Here is a 1,205-nt window from a genome sequence, read left to right on the forward strand (position 1 = left end):
TTAAAGATAGTAAATTGGCTCAAAAAGAACGAATGAAATATAGAAGGAAAAAATGTTGTAAAATAACTCTGAGCCTAGAGAAAGATATGGGTGTGTGTGTGTGAGTGTATAATTTAAGGAAATGGTTTCCTGGAAGATAATTTTTTGATGGACCAGGATAGGGGATGGTTTCAGGATGATTCAAGTATATTACAGTACATTCACTGTAATATGTAATGAAATAATTGTGCAAGTCTCCATAATGCAGAATCAGTGAGTGATAGGGGGATGGCTGTAAATGCAGATGAAGCTTCGGTCCCTTGTCAGCCACTAACTAAAGTCCTACTGTACATTCAGTAGGTGGGGAGGGTGCCAAGATTTAAGGGAACCCTTCAAAAGAACAGAAATTTGCTTGGTGTTTTCTAAATTGGTAGAAAAAATTACCAACATGACAGAAGACAAATTAAAATAAGAAAAAAGAAATTTACAAAAAGAAAAAACCAAGAGCGTGCTAAGCATTACCAAAAATTAGAAATGAGTCCAAATACATCAGTAATCAAAACATATATAAAAAGAAATTATCTGATTGAACCAAAATTTAAAATCTTCTTACATATTGTTTAAGAGAGAAACTGAAAAGGAAACAACCAAGAAAGCTGAGGATATAAGATGAAGTCTTCCTGCTGCCCTTCTGGAAAAAACTCAGCCTCCTCTTGCCTGATTTCTCTGCTGAATAGAAGAGGTGATAGTGGACCACACTCAACATCATACTAAATAAGTAAAAGTAGAAAGCATTCACCAAAGATCTAGAACAAGATAAGGATGCCCACTATCACTGTCGATGATATGCTCTCTAGAAAACTTTAGTCAGTCAAAGTTATAAAGATTAAGGCTAGAGTGGCACCTGTGGCTCAAAGGAATATGGCGCCAGCCCCATATACCAAAGGTGGTGGGTTCAAACCCGGCCCTGACCAAAAAAAAAAAAAAGATTAAAGCTAGAAATTAATTCTCAACTTACTAGCCTTTTCTCTGCAAACCAGGAAAATGTCCGCATGGGAGACCAGTATGTTTGGATCAACATTAAATGGGCCAACTGAAAATCTTACATTGCAAATGTGGTTTCTAGATTAGTAAGATAAAGTCTTCAGTCTTAAAACTCCTCCTCCCTTACCTACTTAATGCACCGCACCCACTTAAAAAGAATTCTCCATATAATCCAGCAATCC

This window comes from Otolemur garnettii, unplaced genomic scaffold, assembly GCF_000181295.1.
Source record: "Otolemur garnettii isolate 467f Iridium unplaced genomic scaffold, OtoGar3 scaffold00276, whole genome shotgun sequence".
In the NCBI taxonomy this organism is placed as follows: Eukaryota; Metazoa; Chordata; class Mammalia; order Primates; family Galagidae; genus Otolemur; species Otolemur garnettii.